Consider the following 11,878-nt stretch of genomic DNA (forward strand, 5'->3'; position numbering starts at 1 on the left):
CTGCGAGTACTGAGGGAAAAATTTAGTTAATAAGAATTTTCATGAGGTGTAGATTTAAATGTATGAGGACTGTGCCTATCCTCTAACACTACAGACATTAATTTAAAAATTCTTTACAAGCCTGAGGGCCCAGGGTGTCGGAAGAACAGAAAGTAGAAGCACTTACGGTTGTTAACTCGGAGACAAGATCTGTTTATGTGATACATGGATGTTTTTATGTTTTCTCTGCATCTTTGGTTATATGTGGCTGAGCATAATTAGAATTTCTCATATATATACTGTATGTATAATCTGTTTGCCTGTTACATGGCAGCAACACACCCAAGAGGAAGAAGTCACGCCAGAAATCAGTTAAGCCATCGGTGTGTGCGGCCCGGTGTTTGGAGTGTCGCCTCTTGCGTCCCTGTATCCGCGGTGCAAAGGGGGCTCTAAAGAATTCATAAAAAATGAGGGATCCTAATTATTGAAGTTGGAAAATGTGAGTGAATGACATATTCTTTACACACCTCAACTGTCAACATTTCTAATCACATCACCCAGCCTTCTTACTTCTTAAATGATACAAGCAATGTTTCCTGTAATGAACACCCCTAAGTCTAATGAGAGACCCTCAGGCAACTTCAAATGTATGAATTCATTATAATTGAACAACAGGGTCTGCGGGGCAGAGAGGCCTGCTACCCGGTCTTTTAACTTCGCCCAGCTTGGGTGTTTTATGAAAAATGTTACACATTTTGTTTACAATGTATCGCTGCTGTTTGAAGTATTGTATGTTCCTCTGGTACATGAGATGAGAACGCATAATGGAGGAAAAATCAAGGAGGCAATCTTTCATTTTGTTCTTGTATGAAAAATTCAAAAGACTGAAAACTCACCCAGAGAAATTTTGCAAGCATATTATTTTCCAATGTTTCGATCAATTTGTCTGTCAACCATGCTGAGAGGTGGAAGGGGCCAGCAAAAGCAATTTAGCTTGTGAGGTCCAAAATGGAAATGTTTTAGGGAACCTTGTCACATGTTATTTCTTTATATTAGAACCGCTGTGTGTTTTATTTGCTGGCCATATCATGAAGAGAAATTGATATCAATCATCTCAGTAAGCTATGAATATCTGATATAAATATTACTCTTACATCCATGAATCAGAGCAAAATATAAATTAACCTCTTAACGCATGCGAGAACCTTTAGTGCGATGACAGGCCCTTGTTCTGGCTTTTTCCATTTAGCAATTCTAGGTGCATTTTAATTAAATTAAATCAATGGGCTTTCCAAAGGCCTCCGTTTAAATTTCCTTGGTCGTGTCCACTAAGTCCTCCTCCTGTGGCAGCCTCATTTAGGTGTGCTAGATGAGTCTTCTGAGCAGGTGGCCACTAGTCGACTATGTGACATTGTTCTCTTCCATCATTTTAATATTTCTTTCCAGTTTTTAGGAATTTCAAATTAAGTATAATATTTGAATACGCTACAAAGTTACTGTACTCCGGATGCTTAGGAATAGAAATAAATTAAGACAAAGCAAATTAGAACAGTTTCCAGTTCTGTGGATATTAATATTAAATTGTGTTCATATGAGAAATGTCTTGTAACAATTTCGTCTATTATGACAATCTTGGGATAGACAGTGCCATCGGTAGGCTTTGCACAGCATGATGGAGACAGCTTTTTTTGTGTGTGAGGACTATGTAGTGTTTTATTGTATATTTATGTACCGAAGGGGCCCCTGGGTGGTGCAAGCGGTTAACACATTCAGCTGCTAACGGAAAGGTTGGAGGTTCAAGTCCACCCAGAGGTGCCTTAGAAGAAAGGCCTGATGATCTCCTTCCAAAAAAATCAGCCATCGAAAACCCTATGGCATACAGTTCTGCTTTGACACACATGGGATTGTCAGGATCCGGAGTCGACTCAAGACGTACCCAAAACGAGGTACCAGCGTCTCTTTCCACTTAAACAGTCTCCTGTTAATATACGTGTAGAGTCTTTCCAGTTTTCTTTTCTTTTTTGCTTTGTTTTGGCCCTTGGTTGGTTTGATGCTATTTCAAGCAATACAATCACGAACTTCCCTCTGCCGACATATAACATCTTCGTGTAATTCTGCAAGTCTGTGTAGGCTACATTCTTAGAATTGCAATTTAACATTTAGATCTTTTCAGATTGCCCTCTCTTTGTTTTAATGTTTTGTGTTTATCTGAGTGAGGTTGAGCATCTGTCCTTAGGTTTATTGGTCATTTGTGTTTCTTCAGTGAAATGTTTTTTTTTTTTTTTCTATTGGGCTGTTGGGTTATTTTGTCTTTTTCTTACTGATTTATGGAAACTTTTTTCATGTTAAAGAAAGATGTCATTTCTATTTTGATTTTGTCCATGGAAGTTTTTGTTGAAAAATTTATGTATTTTTTATGTAGTCTGAGCGTTTTTAACTTTTTATTTTGGAGTAATTTTAGATTTAAGGAAAAGTTGCAAAGATAGTGCAGTGAGTTTCCATGCGCCCCTCACCCAGCTTCCCCCAGCATTGCCAGCTTCGTAACCATGGCACGTTTGGCAGAATTAAGAAACTGACAGCGGCACGGTTGTGGCCAGCTTGTTAAGTTGTTGCCAGTGGCTTCTGAGTGTCCTAGCATGCTTTCAAATGCCTTGTGTATCTCAAGACTTTTTTGTTTTTGTTTCTGGTAAGTCGTCTATATTTATTTTCTACCATTTTTTTTGTTTTGTTTTTCACATTTTCACCTTTTATTTATTTGAAATGCATTTTATATTTTTCAGGAGTTTTGTTGGAATGCAGCTTTATTTTCAGCCAAATGCTTAGCCAAAATCCTTAATATTTTTTGAATTATTCAACTTTTTGGCTACACATGTTTTACAAAGACAAGAGGATAAAACCGCCTGCTGGCTTTTTGTTGGTTGTTTATCCTCTAATCCTTCACCGTATTATTATTATTATTTTGCATTATCTAGCAGATGAATAGTTTTAAGGAAGAGTAAAAACCTAGTGTACTTAATATCTATTTTAAGAAATCTTCTAAGACCATCATTTTTTTTAATTTAGTTTTGTAATTAAGTTGTTTTGTAATTTTGATAATTGGATTTTTATATCATGAAGCAGCTCTGTATCATATTGAAGGAGACAAAAGGCCTGAGTCCGTGCTTAGCTTTGCCCTGGAATACCAGAGGGAAAGTGCTCCCTGACCGTCGTACCCCAGTAACATACTCCCTGAAGTGTACGGATCAGTCAAGTTTGTGGTTACTAGTCTATCTATCCCAGACCACGGTGTTGTTCATGTTCTAAACTTCAGTAAACTAGTTGTCTAGGTATTATCTTCATTTAGAGAATTTCATGGACCAAATTTTCAACAAACCAACAGTTGGGTTGAGCTTTACCTGTCGCTGATGGAGATCACACCACATGCCCCATGCTTGCCCTGGTCAGTGTTAGACGCCCTCAGGCTTATTCATAACACAGTTCCTCAGAGTCTTTATTGTAGACCTCGGGGATTTCGCCGTTTTCTTCTACGTTTTTCACCTTAACAGTAACCAGTTGCCATCAAGTGGATTCTGACTCATGATGACCCCACATGTGTCAGAGTAGAACTGGGCTCCGTAAGGTTTTCAGTGGCTGAGTTTTCAGAAGCAGATCACCAGGCTTTTCTTCCGAGGTGCCAACATGTTGGATGGCAGCGGAGCACATTAATCATCTTCACCACCCAGGGACTCTTTCCTACTTTAGAACTTGTTAATGTTTTGCTGCTTTATGGCTACATCAAGCCAGCCTTTCCTTCCGTTTGTCTTGAATCTCTTACAGTTTTATCCAAAACTGTCATCCCCAACAGGACTGACACATGAAGGGGGGGGGCAGTGCATTAGAGAGAGGGAGCCAGGCTGTGAGTTCTAACCCTGGCGGCTGCCCAGGGACTGTGTCATCTCAGGCAATCCACTCTACTTCTGCGCCACGTTCCATAATAAGAACTTACAGAAAAGTAGCTAATATTAGTATGCATTTTTTTCTTTAATAGTTTTTCTCCGTGTTCTCTCCTCACTCTGCTTCTCTCACATTGTATCAGTTTAGCTACAAATAATTTTAAAAGTCTATCGTGTGTTCATGGATAACATGGCAAAGAATGGGAATTCCAGAACACTTAATTGTGCTCATGAGGAACCTTTACGTAGATCAAGAGGCAGTTGATGGAAGTTGTCAAGGATTTCATTTTACTTGGATCCACGATCAACGCCCATGGAAGCAGCAGTCAGGAAATCAAATGACGCACTACATCGGGCACATCTGCTGCAAAGGACCTCTTTAAAGTGTCACTTTGAAAACTAAGGTGCGCCTGACCCAAGCCATGGTATTTTCAGTCACATCATATACATATGAGAGCTGGACAATGAATAAGGAGGATTGAAGAAGAATTGACACCTTTGAATTGTGGTGCTGGTGAAGAATATTGAATATACCACAGACTGCCAGAAGAATGAACAAATCTGTCTTGGAAGAAGTACAACCAGGATGTTCCTTAGAAGCAAGGATGGCTAGACCATGTCTTACATACTTTGGACATATTGTCAGGAAGGATCAGTCCCTGGAGAAGGACATCATGCTTGGCAAAGTACAGGGTCAATGGAAAAGAGGAAGACCCTCAAGGAGGTGGATTGACACAGTGGCTGCAACAATGAGCTCAGGCGTAACAACAATTGTGAGGATGGTGCAGGACCGGGCAGTGTTTTGTTCTCTTGTGCATAGGGTTGCTATGAGTCAGAGCCAACTGGATGGCACCTAACAACAACAACAACATCATGTGTTCGCTCTGGGATGTATATCTCTTAATGAGATAATGCTTAAGGCGTTGTAGAAACTTTAAAGGGCTGTTGACATTCGCCATTCATGAGTTTGTGGGCATCACCCAGTTAAGCATGTTGCAGCCTGAACTTACTGTATGTATTAGAAAATCCTTCTGCTTGCTTTTGTCCCAAGAATACTGAAACTTGCTAGGAGTTTCTATTATATTGGCCTCGCAGGCTGTTATTATCGTTGTTAGTTGCTGTCCAGTCAATTCCAACTCATGGCGACCCCAGGTGTGCAGGGTAGAATCGCTCCATAGGGTTTTCAAGGCTGTGAACTTTTGAAAGCAGATCGCCAGACCTGTCTTCAAGGCGCCTCTGTGTGAATTTGAATGTCCAGCCTTTTAACTAGTAGTCGAGTGCTTAACTGTTTGCTCTACCCAGGGACTACTTACCTGATAGGTTAGCCAAAAGCAAACCCATGGCCGTTGAGTCCATTCTGACTCTTAGCAACCCTGAAGGACAGAGTAGAACTGCCCCACAGGGTTTCCAAGGCTGTAATCTTTACAGAAGCAGACCGCCACATCTTTCTCCCACAAAGTGGCTGGTGAGTTTGAATCCCCGACCTTTCAGTTAGCAGCTGAGCACCTAACCAGTGAGCCACAGGGGCTCCTCATCTAACAGGTTAAGACAGTTTAAAAACCTTCTCAGTTTTCGACATTGAATTAAAATAAACTAAGAGTAGCTAAGCCTTTGCCAAAATGGAAGAAAAATAGCATTGTTTCTGGTTCCTAATTATGTATCCCCAGCCTGGAAACGCAGTGACTCGGTTACAGCTAGTGCAGCATCGCATGACACCCCCGTCTTCACTAGGCTGGCTCCATGTGGCAGTGGGCTGGCAGCCACAGAGCCTCTCTCTGGTCACCTGTGCCCAGGCCAGGCCCCGGCGGTCCTGTGGGGCTGCAGGGCGGTCTGAGGAAATGGACTTAAGGCCTTAGGGGGACGCAGAAGGACATCTTCGTTCAAAGAGATTTTGGGTTCGTGTTAACCCGGGGTCTAGCGTCATCTTCTCCGTCAAGTGGGCATGTCTTGGACTCACTCTGTGATTTGGGGAAAGTTATCCTACATGTTTGAGTTTTCTTTCTCATCAGACAGAGTTGGTGTGATAAAGGGGGATGTGCCAGGCTGTGGGAAGGCTCCAGAGGAAGCAGCAGGGCTGCCGGAATGTTCTCAGAGCTGCACCTGGTCCTCTGCACACCAGGCTTGCACCTGGCCATCAGCGGTGTGGGGAGGGAGCCTTACCTAGGACGTCAGGTGCGTGGCGTTCTCAGGTACTTGTTTTTACTTTCCTCTAAGTGCACAAGCATCCCATTTATTAAGCGTCCCAGGTTTCCAGCAATTTCATCTCTCCAGAGGACATCTGTGACCTTTTGAAAGTCACAAGATGTCAAAATCCAGGAGGTAAACCGTTCAGAACGCTTACGTACTGTCCTTTGTGAATGGGGGCCCTGAAACCCTCCCTCAACTTAGTGACCCCGAGTTGTGCATAAAAGTGGGTCACCCATTTGTCCCTTGTTTCCCAGGGCCTTGGGGGACTTACAGACAGAGCCAGAAGGGGCCTCCAGGAGGAGGCCGGAGAATCAGAATGCCCCTGTACTGCCCGCAATCCCAGGAACCCTGGGAGCCCCCCAGGACACTGCCAGCCACCTCAGTAATCAGTGTGTGTCACGAGGACTCCACATTAAGCAAAGCAAGCTCACTGCTACTAACTAAGGTTGTTGTTGTGTGCTATCACATCGGTTCCGACTCACAGCGAACCCATGTGACAGAGTAGAACTGCCCCATAGGGTTTCCTAGGGTGTCATCTTTACGGGAGCAGATCGCCAGGTCTTTTCTCCTGTGGAGCCACTAGTGGGTTTGAACTGCTGGCCTTTCATTTAGCAGCCGAGGGCTTGAGCATTGCACCACCAGGGCTCTGTTTAATCAGGCTGGCAGTGTGGGGCGAGTATGGAATGTGCGCTGCTGCCTTGTCTGGCTGCTTCTCTCATACACGCACAGAGCTAGTTGCGAGTTGGCTTGTGGAGCACCAACATGGGCATGCCCTTCCCTGAAACCCTCCCTCAGCGGGGAGGCTCTCTGAGGCCCCCTGTAGTTGTTGGCACGGAGCTAGTTTTCCTACAGAAACGTGTGGCCAGTTAACACTGAGTGGGTCCCATGTGGGGGTAGTTGTAGATCGGGGTAGAGACCTGGGTTCAGTTCCCGGCCAGTGGCCCTCACGTGAAGCTGCCGTCTGTCTGTCAGTGGAGGCCTGTGCGTTGCTGTGATGCTGAACAGGTTTCAGTGTAACTTTAATACTAAGATGGACTAGGAAGAAAGGCCTGGAGATCCACTTCTGCGAATCAGCCAGTGAGAACCCTGCGGATCACAGCAGTCCAGTCTGTAACCAGTCATGGGGACGGAGCAGGACCAGGCAGTGTTTTGTTCCTCGTGCCTGGGCCTGGGCAAGGGGTCACTGTGAGTCAGGAACTGGTTTAATAGCAGCTCACAACAGTAGGGTTCATCGAAACCACCTTGGCCCTTGACCCAAATAGATCTTGGAACAACAGTCATTTCTGACACAGCTTGGGGACCTGACTTTGTTTTTGAAAATGCATTCTGAGTTCCAGAAGTAGCCTTACTACTTCATGTTAGGCCTGGAATGTAGTTGAGGACTAGACGTACATTCAGACCCAGGTACCGTGCTAGCAGGTAATGTAGGGACGGGGCAGGGCTTGGTGGCCATAACGTTTAAGGACGTCATGGAGTGTTTGAGGGGGCCAGGGTTGGGGCTCCTGGGGTGTTGCTGTAATAGTGAAATGGAGGGCATAGAACCAGGTTGTGATTGGGTGACTTAACTGCATCACAGCATTCTGAACGCGCTGCCTTGCGGGGATGACAGTGGAAATAAACTGCTCTTCCCTTTGCCCTTTAGCACTCTTCTTGGTGGGGCCATGGTAAGTGTGACGTTACAGGTGACAGTGTGGTCATTGGCGTGTGGACACGCAGCTGGATCTGAGGAGTTGCCTGGACTGTCCAGGCTGGTACGTGGAGACACCCTCTGTGTTGGCAAGTAGTTGGCAAGTGGCCGTGAAAGCAGTGGTTTGGCTGCGGAGCAGGAAATGTTTGACATCTCCCAACTCAAACCAACAGTTAGGCACTCAGCTGCTCACTGAAAGGTTGGCGGTTCAAACTCACCCGGTGGCTCCATGGAAGAAGCACCTAGTGATCTGCTCCCATAAAGATTACAGCCAAGAAAACCCATGGGCAGTTCTACTCTGTCACATGGGCTTGCTGTGGGTCAGGATCAGCTCAATGGCACCAAACAGCACCGACCTCAAGCAAAAGGGGTGGGTATCATTATGTCAGGTCTAAGTTTTTAATTGCTAGGGGTTTGCTTTTAAGTCATGGAGTGTGTTCCTGTCTCGGAGAAAAAGTAAGAGCCCCCTCACTGATGGGCGGAAACCCTGATGGCGTAGTGGTTAAGTGCTATGGCTGCTAGCCAAAAGGTCGGCAGTTTGAATCCACCGGGCGCTCCTTGGAAACTCTATGGGGCAGTTCTGCTCTGTCCTATAGGGTCGCTATGAGTCGGAATCTACTCAATGGCAACAGTTTTTTTTTTTTTTTCCACTAATGGGTAAGTGGTGTCCTCCATGAAGCACCTACCTCATCCAGGGTCTGAAGTGAAGCCATTGGTGGGATGGTAAGAGTAGCCAGTGCCTTTGTGACTGTAGCCCTGAGGATGGTTCCTGTGGTCACGCTCCACCTCGGATGGAAGCTGAGGCCTGGGGAGAGGCAACAATTGACTCCAGTCTCACACCCTGTCAGTTCTGTGGCAGGTTTGCACCTGGGGGGCTGGCTGCTATGCCCACGGGCTTCGTGGGGTAGAGGCGTGCTAGGTTCTCAGGGACAAGCATCCCATTAGCCTGGGTGGTCCCTCTGCTTCTGCATACTGTGCCATATACATGCACACCTCCCACACCTGCTTGGAGGGGTGGGTGTTGCAGCCGGCAGCCTCTCTGCTGGGTCCATGGACCTGGTTTCTTCTCTCTGTGAGCTAGCTGCAAGGGGACACTGCCCAGATGCTCATGCTGACTGCTCAGGGAGATGCAGGGCCCCTTCCCAGCACATTTCTGTTCTGCGTAGATTTGTTACAAACATTGGTTTATCGAGAGCTATGACTCCTCAGTTGATGTACTGACATTTCTGGGAGTTGCTGACGGAACCCCATTGTCCTGAGGCGGGGAGTCTTCCTTGGGTTCTAGTGGGAATCAGTCACTGACGGAGCCCCATCGTCCTGAGGCGGGGAGCCTCCCTTGGGTTCCAGTGGGACACAGTCGCTGATGGAGCCCCATCGTCCTGAGGCGGGTCGTCTTCCTTGGGTTCTAGTGGGACACAGTCACTGACGGAGCCCCATCATTCTGAGGCTGGAGTCTTCCTTGGGTTCTAGTGGGACACAGTCGCTGATGGAGCCCCATCATCCTGAGGCTGGAGTCTTCCTTGGGTTCTAGTGGGACACAGTCACTGACGGAGTCCCGTCATCCTGAGGCTGGAGTCTTCCTTGGGTTCTAGTAGGACACAGTCGCTGATGGAGCCCCATCATCCTGAGGCTGGAGTCTTCCTTGGGTTCTAGTGGGACACAGTTGCTGACAGAGCCCCATCATCCTGAGGCTGGAGTCTTCCTTGGGTTCTAGTGGGACACAGTCACTGACGGAGCCCCATCATCCTGAGGCTGGAGTCTTCCTTGGGTTCTAGTGGGACACAGTCACTGACGGAGCCCCATCATTCTGAGGCTGGAGTCTTCCTTGGGTTCTAGTGGGACACAGTCGCTGACGGAGCCCCGTCATCCTGAGGCTGGAGTCTTCCTTGGGTTCTAGTGGGACACAGTCGCTGATGGAGCCCCGTCATCCTGAGGCTGGAGTCTTCCTTGGGTTCTAGTGGGACACAGTTGCTGACAGAGCCCCATCATCCTGAGGCTGGAGTCATCCTTGGGTTCTAGTGGGACACAGTCACTGATGCAGCCCCATCATCCTGAGGCTGGAGTCTTCTTTGGGTTCTAGTGGGACACAGTTGCTGACAGAGCCCCATCATCCTGAGGCGGGGAGTCTTCCTTGGGTTCCAGTGGGACACAGTCACTGATGGAGCCCCATCGTCCTGAGGCTGGAGTCTTCCTTGGGCCCTAGTGGGACACAGTCACTGATGGAGCCCCATCATCTTGAGGCTGGAATCTTCCTTGGGTTCTAGTAGGACACAGTCGCTGATGGAGCCCCATCGTCCTGAGGCAGGGTGTCTTCCTTGAGTTCTAGTGGGACACAGCAACCACAGCTCACTCTTGGGTTGATTTTTGTTCAGTCACGGATAGTATTAACACATGGCGCCAGTGCGAGGAAATAACGATGCTGTTTTGTAAGATCAGAAAGGTAAACAGCTGCGTTATTGGGTGATCGTTACTGGTACAGCTGCCGTGCGGATTTAAGACCGGACGGTATTTAATGTGACCTGTCACGCAGGGAGCATGTCAGTAACATGGCATGCCAGCCAAGCTTATTCGGCCCAGTCCTATGGGGCTTGGATTCCCCTTCCTCTCTAGGACAGCTAGCTTACCGGCCGTGGTGTTCTAAGTCTTCATTTAATTGGGAGAGTTACAAGCAAGGCACATTAAGTGAGGGACCCCGTTATTCCTCTGGGGGTAGTTCTGAAGAACAGGAGCCCCTCTTCAGGTCTTCACAACCTCAGATAATGGCTGGTCTTGGAGCCAAATAGATCAAGCTTCCTACATACATCGCCTTCATGTCATTCCCACCTAGTTCTAATTTTAACCCAGCTGTGATTTCTGAGGAGGCAACAGTGAAGACACGGGTGCTCAGAATCTCAATGTATCTTGGTCAAAATGGGTATGTTTTGCTGCCAACGTGCTGATGGTGCTCAGAATAAGAAGGGCTGAGACTATTAATTTTTTCTTCTTTCCTCCTCCCTCCCTCCTCCTTCCCCTCCCTCCTTCTCTTCCTCCTTTTTCCCTCCCTCCCGGCCTCCCTCCCTCCAGTCCACCAAGACTCCATATTCTCATGTGTGTACCACAGTCTGTAGAGGACAATGGCTTTTGCCATCTGCAGAATGAGAGGGCCTTTATAATAGTGCTGGGTATTAATTTGTGATGATGGTGTGAACACGTTCCACAGCCATGCCCAGATGCCCCCAGAAATAAAGATAACCATTTCAGTGGGACTACCTGGCTAAATATTTTAAAGCAGTAATTTATTTTAAACAACCTGGATCGTTCACTTTTAAGAAATGTGAAAATGGAGTCAACCAGTTTCCTGTTGGATGTATAATGCATGGCACGCGTTTTGCAGGAGCGTTTGGCTGTCTGTGAGGCTCTGAGAAGAGCAGGGGGCAGGCAGGGCTCAAGGTGGGCTTCCGTGTGCTCACGTACAGTCCAGACCTGCTAGTGACCTGGTCCATGCTGTTTTAGCCTGAGAGTGTTGAAAACAAGTCTGCTTATAACGGCTGTCTGGTTGCATATGGCTGATGCCTCCTCACCCCGTTTATGTTCAGGATTCCCGTGACGGTGGCGTGAGCGGGTAAATGCTCCACCAGGTCTTGGGTGTCGACGACGTACCGGGGCCCTTGCTGAGCCAGCGCCCAGGCCCTGCGAGGCAGCCCCGCCTCGACCCTGTGCCGCCGCATCTGTGCAGAATTTCAGTGATTTTAATAAGTTGACGAGAGAGTGACCTGTTGCCATTGAAGTAGCTCAGAAGTGACCGTCCCTGATGTTACAGTTCTTGTGAGCACAGCAGGAAACATTTTAGTCTCTGCTTGTGGTGGGAACAGGCAGGTGCGAAAGGTTACTGGACAGGTAGGGCTCTCATCTGGATCTGTTTGCTAACTTTTGACAACATTTATCCTTTGAAAACATTTTCTGCGCAGCCACGGATGGGTATTTATGGCTTAACTTTGAAGAGGTTGGTGTGTATCAGTTGGGAATGCTGACGTGAGCTGTGACTTTTTTTTAATGCAGCAGTGGGGAGGAAGACGAGTTGTTAAACATGTTGACAGGACAGGTGATGTTATGC

The sequence above is a fragment of the Elephas maximus genome, chromosome 16, assembly GCF_024166365.1.
Source record: "Elephas maximus indicus isolate mEleMax1 chromosome 16, mEleMax1 primary haplotype, whole genome shotgun sequence".
Classification (NCBI taxonomy): domain Eukaryota; kingdom Metazoa; phylum Chordata; class Mammalia; order Proboscidea; family Elephantidae; genus Elephas; species Elephas maximus.